We start from the raw sequence: 12069 nt of genomic DNA on the forward strand, positions 1-12069 counted from the left end.
CTCTGCCTCACACCACTGACTAACCTCCACAGCAGAACAGTAGCAGGTTTCCTCCTTTTCCTGCCTTGAGAGATATCTATTGTCCTTCTCTTGTGGAGAAAGAGGACACAATGGCTTGACCATGAGCCCTGATATGGCTTCATTAAACCTTTCCTCTACTTCTCTTCTTTTCAGGGGAAGAGTCAAGATTTTAATTTTATAGAATTTAATTGTATTTCTTTTCAATTAAATTAATTTGTTTAGTTAAATTTCCCTTTTACTTATTTACTGTTACACCATCTTAATTTATTATAGTGTCATAATTTTAAAGTGAAGAACTTAAACTTAGAGTAACAGTAGTTATTAAGTAAGTGTAGGGTTGGTCTTTGACCTAAAAGTTGAAGAGTTCATCCCAGGAAGAAACAGGCAGGAAAGACTTTTGAGAGGAAACATCACAAACAATCCTTCCTGAGCAGGACACAGGCTCAGTAATCTGGATTTAAGCAGTTGAAACACAAAAGCCCCTTTCGGGACATGGAGCACCACACTGGTGGGTTTACTTGCTGGTGTTGACCAAAGGAGGAGAGGGGGTGATGAAATATCTCCCTCCAGGGAAACACAGGAGCAGAAAGTCCCTTCCAGTAGCCACCTCAGGAAGAGAATTCAAAGCTGTGCCCCAGGCACAGCAACAGAAGTAAAGTTCCTTAAATTGGATGATTTGCCATGGTTGCATAATGAATAGCATCAAAGCCCTTCATATGAAAAGGGTTGCCTGTCTCCCTTCAGAACAATGAGAAAACTGGCCCCAGGTTCCATTTGTCATAAACAGAACACAGCTCCTCCAGTTAGAGAAGCTGTAAGAAGAGTAGCTCAGGACTGCCGCCTGCTATAGGAAAGAAAGGGCTTCCCAAGTGGCGCCAGGGGTAAAGAATCTTGTGTGCAGGAGACATAAGAGATGCAGGTTCAAACCCTGGGATTGGGATGATCCCCTGGAGGAGGGCATGGCAACCCACTCCAGTATTCTTGCCTGGAGAATCCCAGGGACAGAGGAGACTGGTGGGATACAGTCCATGGGGTCAAAGAGTCAGACACAACTGAAGCAACTTAGCACTGCACAGCACAGGAAAGAAAAAAGTCGAGAAAGCTGACCCAGGGCTGAAAAGTAAGCCTGAGATCCTGCAGGGGAAGCTTCTTGGTGGGTTCCTGGTAGCTTCTGAGACAGGAGGCTTTGAGCTGGCTGGTCTTTAAGGTTGTATGAGAATACATCTGTCCTTCCCCAGGAGGGGAACAAGAACATCCACACTAGGCCAGAATGGAGGTATGGGAAGTACAGAGACCTGCCAACCAGGAGCTGGGTTCCTGCCAGGGAACAGAAGGTAGCGCTGGAACGCAGACTGGAGCAGAGTTGGGGCAATGTGACTCCTCACGAGTTACAGACAGGATGGGGATAAGGACTTTGTGCGGGGTAAGCTATGCCAACCAATCCAACCATGCCCAGACATCTTGTAGGGATAAATAAATTCTTCTCTGAAAATGCAATTTCCCTTCATCTCTTAGGAAAAACTCTTTTGTCTTGACTGAAGTAAGAAAAAGAAGGACAAATTCATAGGGTATAACATAGTGACTAAGAACATGCTTTCTGTAATTAGGCTAGCTGAGTTCAAATCTTAACTCTACCTACCTCTACTCTGCTACTCTTTGACCCTGTAAAAATGCTGGAGATGATAATAATAGCTTTTACTTCTGGGAATAGTGTCAAGATTAAATGAAATAATAGAGGTAAATTTCTTAGAATAATGCCTGGTACACAACTAGCATTCAGTAGATGTTTCCACTGGGTAAGGAGAGGAAGCTCCTGCAGAAGAGGGTCTCAACTTCAATCTCCAAGAATCACCAAGGGAAGCTTCTCTAGGTACAGACATCAGAGGAGTCTGGATAAGAAATGAGGACTCAGCATTTTTAGTGCCACTCCAAGTGACACTGATGGAGTTGGTCCAAGAAAACCCTGAAGAAACTCTGCCCTGATGATGGCTATGGGTAGAGGTAGCATTTCCCTTGCCCCATTGAAAACCCAGGAGCAGTTTGTAAGGCACACCCCAGAAGAGCTGGAGACAGCTCTCTTCCAGTTCAAAGCTTTCCCTTTCAAGCTTTGTCTTACATCTGTCCAGTTCTCTGAGCACCTACCAAGACACAGAGCAACAGGCATTTGATGAGGTCATCTCATTACTATTGGATTCCCCTGGTGCTCAGGCAGTAAAGCGCCTGCCTACAATGCTGGAGATCTGGGTTCAATCCCTGGGTCCGGAAGATCCCCTGGAGAAGGAAATGGCAACCCACTTCAGTACTCTTGCTTGGAGAATCCCATGGATGGAGGAGCCTGGTGGGCTACAGTCCATGGGGTCACAAAGAGTCGGACACGACTGAGCGACTTCACTTTCACTTTCTTTCACTTTCTCATTACTATTAACATGCAGCATCTCCCATTCTGAAAGAATGAGGATTTTCCTCACCCTTTTTCTAAACTTTTCTTTTCCTTTACTCTGAATGTTGTGTTTTTAAAGAGGGCTTCAAAATGCTATCCCAAAGGGATAAAGGTTGGAATTAACACTCTATTCACACAAACACAATCTTGGGAAACTCTTCTGCACCACAATGAGATGAAACAGAAGAGCTTTCTTGGGTTCTTTCAACAGTCTAGGCAACCCTTCAGATATGCCCTCCAGCTCCTCCAAGATGCCAGGAACGGCCCCAGATTCCAAACAATAGCAGGCTGATACCCAAAAATGCTCTTTGTGGTCTTGGATGCTTTCAAGCACCATCCCAGATTGAAAAGAATTCAGAATTATGCTTAACAGATTCTCTTGAAGTCATGCCCCACAATGTCCTAAGTAAGCACTTAGCCTCCTGCTCACTTAGCAATGGCATGGCACTTGAGAATTGCAAAGTACATGAAAGATACATGACTTTATTTTTCTGTGCATTTAGTTCTGGACTCAATGCTGACTTTATCTCCCTAATATCCATAAGCACAGAAATGGTTTCCTGGGGGTAGGGGTGGGAAACTAATACAGAAGCTACTTTGGAAGTTCTTCAGAAAAATATCCACAGCTTCTACAGCCTTGTGTCTAACACCAGTCCACCATAGGTGTTTATAACTTCCTTCTTTAGCTACCCTTTCTGTGTTCCATTGCCTTCAGTCAACTCCTCATCTAGAAATGTTTCTTGATCTAATTAGGTAATTCAAGATTTCATTCCCGAAGAGTCTGAATCACTAGCCTGTATTGGGTTGCTATAGTATGCCAATAAGTTTTACCACTGGTCATCAAGACATTGGGTTTCAGTGACCAGTGGTAAAACTGGTCATGAGGTTGCAGAGTCAGACACGACTGAGCAACTGAACTACAACAACAACATCGATGAGGAGACGCCCCTAAAAACCAGGATTGGTAACTCCATGCAGGACAGTAAAGCCCCTTCTTCGGCTGTTTTTCCAGTTACATGAGATATCTGAAGGGTTCAAGTGGCATTTTCAACTTTCATTTGCTGACATAAGGGGAAAAAGGGAAAGATAGATTTAGTCTTTGAGAAGAACCTGATGCACCATTCCTAGCTTTGAATATGGGGAGTGGTCCTATGCAAAGGAATGCGGGCAAACTCTAGGAACAGAAGAGATGCTCCTCAGCCAACATTCAGCAAGGAAACCAGGACCTCATCCTACAACCACAAGGAAATGCATTCTGCCAGCAACCTGAATGAGGTTGGAAGATTCATCCCTAGAGTGTGTAGATAAGAGTCTAACTCTGCAGGCACCTTGACTTTGGCCTTGGAAGACCTAAGTGGAGATCCCAAGCCAACCCAGACAATATAAATGGATGTTGTTTCAAGCTACTAAACTTTTGGTAATTTGCTGTGCAGCAATAGAGAATCAATAAAGCCCCTATGAGATGAACTCAGATGAAACTGCATCACCTAACACTGATAAGCCCCTACTTTGACAGTTAGACAGGGAAGCAACATGAGTCACCAGCAATTAATGTCAGGGCAGTGCTGTTGTACAATAGCCCCAGGAAGGTTTAGGTATTTTCCACTTCCCAGTTCACAAACCTTTTCAAAAAGACTAGGAGAAAGATCTACAGTACATCCCTGTGGGTGGCAACAGGATCCTTCCTTCAGAGGACGTGTCCTACATTTCATTCAAAGGGCTCCTTCCTGAAATCTGGCATAGATCTTGGACTTAAGTGACATATTATGACTACTCAATGCTCACCAGACCTAGAATTTTTTATTATATGTAGTAAAACTTTACCAGGTCATTGTATCAGTTTCCTATTGCTGTTGTGACAAATGACCACAAACTTAGTGGTTCAAAATAACACATTTTATTATTCTATTTCTGGAGGTCAGAAGTCTGAAAATGGGTTTTACAGGGCTACAATCAAGGTTTAAGCAGGGCTGAAACTTGTCTATGCTAAGTCGCTTCAGTCGTGTCCAACTCTGTGTGACCCCATAGACAGCAGCCCACCAGGCTCCTCTGTCCCTGGGATTCTCCAGGCAAGAACAGTGGAGTGGGTTGCCATTTCCTCCTCCAATGCATGAAAGTGAAAAGTCAAAGTGAAGTCACTCCGTCATGTCCAACTCTTAGTGGCCCCATGGACTGCAGCCTACCAGGCTCCTCCATCCATGGGATTTTCCAGGCAAGAGTACTGGAGTGGGGTGCCATTGCCTTCTCCAAAACTTGTCTATAGGCTGATATAAACTGAAAAAACCTTGTAATTCTCCTCCAGTGTCATTTTTACCTGTCGCCTGGAGGGAGGGTCTTTGAGGATCTTACTCTGAATATGGGTCTGGAGGTAATAAAATGTGTTAGGATGAGTCTTGGGGTGAATAAGCATCCCTTGGTAATCCCTTTGAAATTACCTTGCTGCTGCTGCTGCTAAGTCGCTTCAGTCGTGTCCGACTCTGTGAGACCCCATGGACTGCAGCCCACCAGGCTCCTCCGTCCCTGGGATTCTCCAGGCAAGAACACTGGAGTGGGTTGCCATTTCCTTCTCCAATGCATGAAAGTGAAAAGTGAAAGTGAAGTCGCTCAGTCAGGTCCGACTCTTAGCGACCCCATGGACCGCAGCCTACCAGGCTCCTCTGCCCATGGGATTTTCCAGGCAAGAGTACTGGAGTGGGGTGCCATTGCCTTCTCCATGAAATTACCTTAGTTGAGGTCATTACAGAGACTTCAAGCAAGGGAAGTCATTACAAAAATCCAGACACTGAACCTAGATGTCTCTACACCAGTTCTCAGAATCCCATTCTTTCCAGTCAATGTCTCAACTTTCACAAAAAGATCTGGTGAGCCATGAATCCAAATTTGCTCAAATTCTGCAACCCACAGCATCAAATTTTGGGTCTGAATTTTTTTGATACATCAACTATGACCATATGACATTAAAGGTCTTCTTTAAGGCAGTCATAAAAGCTGTCTAGTTTTTGAACTATACCCTGATCCAAAAAATTTGTCTTTTTTTTTTCCTTTGTGAATCTTCTCCAATGAAGTCAGCTGTAAAGTTAACGCACCCCATAGTCCTTACGCTCCTCATATCTGTTAAAATACCCTATTGAAGCAGCACTTGATTCCACAAATGCTTACCTTCAAAATACTCCAAGAAGGCTGTTCATATATTTTTCCAATGTTCATTTAATTTGTGGCTAATGAGACTAATGTCAAGGGAAGAACCTTTCTGAGGGTGAGGCATAGAACTACAGTGACTGGACTACGCACCATAGAGAGTTCAGTGGGGGCCTAATCTAAAAATATTCCACTTACAACAGGTCTCTAAGGCTTTCCCAAGTTTCTCATTAAGAATTAACCATCCTTCTGGGATGCTGTGAAAACACAATTTTTGAACCTCTCCTGCATTATACTCATCTATATGCATGGATGTCCTCATATACACTGAGCCTCTTGAGGGGAGATGAAAAGTCATTCACTTACGTGTCTTTAGGGACCACCATTGGGTAAAAGGCTCTCAAAAATATCTACTTAGGTGAATTTCAAAATTTCTACAGATCAGTATCTACTGTTCCATTTTTACCCTTTCAGCATGGAAATGTTTGTTGTGGTTATCTTATTCCTGTGCCACCACTGACACAGGCTGAGTTGCAGAGAGTGTTGGGAGACTGTCTTTTGAGCTCATAAATCTCACAGTCAAGAGCCACACATGGACTACATGTAAAGACTCTAATCTTTACCTAGAGATCCTTGGTTTGGGGGTCATCTCCCTTATGGAGGGGATGGAGGCATCCTATGCAGGGGGAAGAAGAATGAACCAAATATTCAGTGTCTGGAAAGGTGGCTGTAGCTGATATTAGTTTTATTCCATAATTCAAACTATATTTACTGTCCTCCTCCTTCAAGATAAATGGAAGAAATGACCATGTGATAGTTAGGGACAAGAACTGGGGGGCATAAGAAATATAGGGAAATGACTTGGGGGAGAGAGTATTTAATTGCTTGTCAGTGTGAGACACTGTAGAACCCCCTCCCTTGCTTCAGCAACTGGCAACATTCCATATGGAGCCTCAGCCAAGCTTGGATTCCTCAGTGGAGACAGTATGAGCCAGAGCCCCTTAGAAACTACAACGCATATGTAGCACAAGCGAGAAATAAACCTATTTAGTGGCATTTTTGTTATCATAGCATTGCACAGTATATGATGACTGCTTTAGCATTCCTATCACTTCTCCAAGTTATTTTGAAATCTTCCTGATTTCTGTAATTCAAGGGTCGAACCCATATCTCCTACCTTGCAGGCAGATTCTTTACCATCTGAGCCACCAGGGAAGTCCCTCTTTGGAAAATATGCGTCCCAGACTCCCTTGAAACACAGAAATGCTCTCTGCCCCAGCCCCGGCAGGCAACCGTGCTGTCCTGCCTATTCCACACTCAGTGGTGGGCACGCACTACCTTGTGAAGAAATGTTGTGAGGCAAATCTGCTTCCTTACTATCTCTACCTCATAATCTTAGTTCTTCTCACCTATGCAACTAAGAACCATTCTTTCACCATAGATACCCTCTAGGAAGTTTTCTTCTCTCTGGGCTATTTAATGGTTTCTTATATGGCACTTTCTAGATTCTTTACCATCTTCATGACCTTCTCTTGATAGCAGTGCTAATGATCCACTTAAAATATTATCATAAGACAAATCTCTAAGCTTTCTCAGTTTCTCAGTAAGACTTAACCACCTCTCCTGAATAATGTGAAAATCCTATTTGTCAACCTCCCTTGGGGTGTTTATACATTACAGTCATTATTATATGCATATATATCTCCCTGCCTAAACTGAGTTTCTTGAGGGGAGAGGTAAACTCTCATTGATCTACATATTTTTAGGGACCATCACAACATTAGACACGTGGAAAGCACTCAAGGAAAAGAAGAATAAAGTGGGATTTCTGACCATCAGTTCAGTTCAGTCACTCAGTCATGCCCGACTCTTTGCAACCTCATGGACTGCAGCACACCAGGCCTCCCTGTCCATCACCAACTCCTGGAGCTTGCTCAAACTCATGTCCATCAAGTCAGTGATGCCATCTAACCATCTCATTCTCTGTTGACCCCTTCTCCTCCTGCCTTCAATATTTCCCACCAGCAGGGTTTTTTTTTTTTTTTCTCCAAGGAGTCAGTTCTTTATATTAGGTGGCCAAAGTATCAGAGTTTCAGCCTCAGCATCAGTCCTTCCAATGAATATTCAGGACTGATTTCCTTTAGGATGGACTAGTTGGATCTCCTTGCAGTCCAAGGGACTCTCAAGAGTCTTCTCCAACACCACAGCTCAAAAGCATCAATTCTTCAGCACTCAGCTTTCTTTATGGTCCAAATCTACTGTCTATACATAGCAGTGGCTGCACAGCGGAGCAGCCAAGAGGGGGTACCCAACCCCCAAGGTCAGGAGCGATGGCTGAGAGGAGGCACCCCTCATCCAAGATCAGGAGTGATGGCTGAGAGGAGGCACCCCACGTGCAAAGTAAGAGAAACCCAAGTAAGATGGTAGGCACTAAGAGAGGGCATCAGAGGGCAGACAGACTGAAACCACAATCACAGTAAACTAGCCAATCTGATCACAAGGACCACAGCCTTGTCTAACTCAATGAAACTAAGCCATGCCATGGGGGCCACCCAAGATGACGGGGTCATGGTGGAGAGGTCTGACAGAATGTGATCCACTGGAGAAGGGAATGGCAAACCACTTCAGTATTCTTGCCTTGAGAACCCCATGAACAGTATGAAAAGGCAAAAGGATAGGACACTGAAAGAGGAACTCCCCAGGTTGGTAGGTGCCCAATATGCTACTGGAGATCAGTGGAGAAATGACTCCAGAAAGAATGAACGGATGGAGCCAAAGCAAAAACAATACCCAGCTGTGGATGTGACTGGTAATAGAAGCAAGGTCTGATGCTGTAAAGAGCAATATTGCATAGGAACCTGGAATGTCAGGTTCATGAATCAAGGCAAATTGGAAGTGTTAAAACAGGAGATGGCAAGAGTGAATGTCAACATTCTCGGAATCAGCAAACTAAAATGGACTGGAATGGGTGAATTTAACTCAGATGACCATTATATCTACTACTGTGGGCAGGAATCCCTTAGAAGAAAGGGAGTAGGAAACATAGTCAACAAAAGAATCTGAAATGCAGTACTTAGATGCAGTCTCCGAAACGACAGAATGATCTCTGTTCGTTTCCAAGGCAAACCATTCAATACCACAGTAATCCAAGTCTATTCCCCGACCAGTAACACTAAAAAACCTGAAGTAGAACAGTTCTACGAAGACCTATAAGACGTTTTAGAACTAACACCCAAAAAAGATGTCCTTTTCATTATAGGGGACTGGAATGCAAAAGTAGGAAGTCAAGAAATACCTGGAGTAACAGACAAATTTGGCCTTGGAGTACAGAATGAAGCAGGGCAAAGGCTAATAGAGTTTTGCCAAGAGAATGCACTGGTCATAACAAACACCCTCTTCCAGGAACACAAGGGAAGACTCTACACGTGGACATCCCCAGATGGTCAACACCGAAATCAGATTGATTATATTCTTTGCAGCCAAAGATTAAGAAGCTCTATACAGTCAGCAAAAGCAAGACCAGGAGCTGACTGTGGCTCAGATCATGAACTCCTTATTGCCAAATGCAGACTTAAATTGAAGAAAGTGGGGAAAACCACTAGACCATTCAGGTATGACAGAAATCAAATCCCTTATGATTATACAGTGGAAATGACAAATAGATTTAAGGGCCTAGATCTGATAGACAGAGTGCCTGATGAGCTATGGACAGAGGTTTGTGACACTGTATAGGAGACAGGGATCAAGACCATCCCCGTGAAAAAGAAATGCAAAAAAGGAAAATGACTGTCTGAGGAGGCCTTACAAATAGCTGTGAAAAGAAGAGAAGCAAAAAGCAAAGGAGAAAAGGAAAGATATACTCATTTACATGCGGAGTTCCAGAGAATAGCAAGGAGAGATAAGAAAGCCTTCCTCAGTGATCAATGCAAAGAAATAGAGGAAAACAACAGAATGGGAAAGACTAGAGATCTCTTCAAGAAAATTAGAGATACCAAGGGAACATTTCATGCAAAGATGGGCTCGATAAAGGACAGAAATGGTACGGACCTAACAGAAGCAGAAGATATTAAGAAGAGGTGGCAAAAATACACAGAACTATACAAAAAAGATCTTCATGACCCAGATAATCACAATGGTGTGATCACTCACCTAGAGCCAGACATCCTGGAATGTGAAGTCAAGTGGCCCTTAGGAAGCATCACTACAAACAAAGCTAGTGGAGGTGATGGAATTCCAGTTGAGCTATTTCAAATCCTGAAAGATGATGCTGTGAAAGTGTTGTACTCAATATGCCAGCAAATCTGGAAAACTCAGCAGTGGCCACAGGACTGGAAAAGGTCTGTTTTCATTCCAATCCCAAAGAAAGGCAATGCCAAAGAATGTTCACACTACCGTACAATTGCATTCATCTCACATGCTAGTAAAGTAATGCTCAAAATTCTCCAAGCCAGGCTTCAGCAATATGTGAACAGTGAAATTCCAGATCTTCAAGCTGGTTTTAGAAAAGGCAGAGGAACCAGATATCAAATTGCCAACATCTGCTTGATCATTGAAAAAGCAAAAGAGTTCCAGAAAAACATCTATTTCTGCTTTATTGACTATGCCAAAGCCTTTGACTGTGTGGATCACAATAAACTGTGGAAAATTCTGAAAGAGGTAGGAATACCAGACCACTTGACCTGCCTCTTGAGAAATCTGTATGCAGGTCAGGAAGCAACAGTTAGAACTGGACATGGAACAACAGACTGGTTCCAAATAGGAAAAGGAGTATGTCAAGGCTGTATATTGTCACCCTGCTTATTTAACTTATATGCAGAGTACATCATGAGAAACGCTGGGCTGGAGGAAGCACAAGCTGGAATCAAGATTGCCAGGAGAAATATCAATAACCTCAGATATGCAGATGACACCACCCTTATGGCAGAAAGTGAAGAAGAACTGAAGAGCCTCTTGATGAAAGTGAAAGAGGAGAGTGAAAAAGTTGGCTTAAAGCTCAACATTCAGAAAACGAAGATCATGGCATCTGGTCCCACCACTTCCTGGCAAATAGATGGAGAAACAGTGGCTGACTTTATTTTGGGGGGCTCCAAAATCACTGCCGATGGTGATTGCAGCCATGAAATTAAGATGCTTACTCCTTGGAAGGAAAGTTATGACCAACCTAGACAGCATATTAAAATGCAGAGTCATTACTTTGTCAACAAAGGTCTGTCTAGTCAAGGCTATGGTTTTTTCCAGTAGTCATGTATGGATGTTGAACTATAAAGAAAGCTGAGCACTGAAGTATTGATGCTTTTGAACTGTGGTGTTGGAGAAGACTTTTGAGAGTCCCTTGGACTTCAAGGGGATCCAACCAGTCCATTCTAAAGGACATCAGTCCTGGGTGTTCATTGGAAGGACTGATGTTGATGCTGAAACTCCAATACTTTGGCCACCTGATGCAAAGGGCTGACTCATTTGAAAAGACCCTGATGCTGGGAAAGATTGAGGGCAGGAGGAGAAGGGGACAACAGAGGATAAGATAGTTTGATGGTATCACTGACTCAATGGACATGAGTTTGTATAAGCTCTAGGAGTTGGTGATGGACAGGGAGGCCTGGTGTGCTGCAGTTCGTGAAGTCACAAAGAGTCAGACATGACTGAGTGACTGAACTGAACTGAACTGGAAAAACCATAGCTTTGACTAGACAGACCTTTGTCATCAAAGTAATGTCTCTGCTTGTTAACATGCTGTCTAGGTTGGTCATAGCTTTTCTTCCAAGAAGCAAGCATCTTTTAATTTCATGGCTGCAGTCACCATCTGCAGTGATTTTGGGGCCCAAGGAAATAAAGTCTGTTACTGTTTCCATTGTTTCTGCATCTATTTGCCATGAAATGATGGGACTGGATGCCATGATCTTAGTTTTTTTAATGTTGAGTTGTGACTATAATAGGCTGAATAATGGCATCCAAAGATATCCATGTCCTAATCCCTTGAACCTGTGAATGGTACCTTATATGGTAACAGGAAGTTTGCAGATGTAACTAAGAATCTTGAGATGGGGAGATTGTCTTGTTATCCAGGTGGGCATTAAATGTAATCATGTGCATCCTTACAAGAGACAGGCAGAAGGAGATTCTACTGTGAGAGGAAGCAATGTGACAACTTTAACAAAGAAAGAGATGATTTAAAGACAGTACTCTGTGGGCTTTGAAGATAGAAGAAAGGCCCATGAGCCAAAGAACACCAGCTGTGCCACTATCGAAGCTGGAAAAGTCAAGGAAACTGATTCCATCAGCCTCTGGAGTTGTCAGCCCTGTCAACACCTCAGTTTGGGGCTAGTGAAGATGATTTCAGACTTCTGGCATCCAGAAAAGTAGGAGAATAAATGTATATTGTTTTAATCAAGTTGGTGGTATTTTATTACAGTGACCATGCAAAAATAATACAATGATCAAAAGGATTTCATGGGTCTGACTTTCTGACACAG

This window comes from Bos taurus, chromosome 11 (genome assembly GCF_002263795.3).
Source record: "Bos taurus isolate L1 Dominette 01449 registration number 42190680 breed Hereford chromosome 11, ARS-UCD2.0, whole genome shotgun sequence".
Lineage (NCBI taxonomy): Eukaryota > Metazoa > Chordata > Mammalia > Artiodactyla > Bovidae > Bos > Bos taurus.